Source organism: Pterocles gutturalis, unplaced genomic scaffold (assembly GCF_000699245.1).
Source record: "Pterocles gutturalis isolate BGI_N339 unplaced genomic scaffold, ASM69924v1 scaffold2356, whole genome shotgun sequence".
In the NCBI taxonomy this organism is placed as follows: Eukaryota; Metazoa; Chordata; class Aves; order Pterocliformes; family Pteroclidae; genus Pterocles; species Pterocles gutturalis.
Genome location: NW_010102758.1, coordinates 2,931 through 3,330, shown reverse-complemented (window position 1 = coordinate 3,330; position 400 = coordinate 2,931).

Here is a 400-nt window from a genome sequence, read left to right as displayed (position 1 = left end):
AGCAGGAATTATTCGAGAAGCTTCAGCCCAGTGACACGGGATTTGGACACACTGAGACCGGACGGGCTGGCAACCATCCAAGGCAGGGAAGCATGCCTTCGAGCTGCCAGCTGGAAAAGCTTCACTTGAGCACAAACTCCCAAACCTCTGCTCCCCAGATCCGGCACGACAGCATCTGCTGAGGATGGTGGCAGGGACAAGGTGCTTTTGCACAGATGGGGACCCCCAAAAAAACTCTGAGGCCATTGAGAACCTTTGAAAACTTGTTGGCTGTCTGCACAAAATAGATAAATTCCCTTTTGAGGCTTCTTCCTTGTATTGTATGAAGGCAGATGAAAACCAGCTGCCCTGAGCCTCTCTCCAGGCAGAGCATTAAGCCTTTGCCTGGGTAAAACAATGC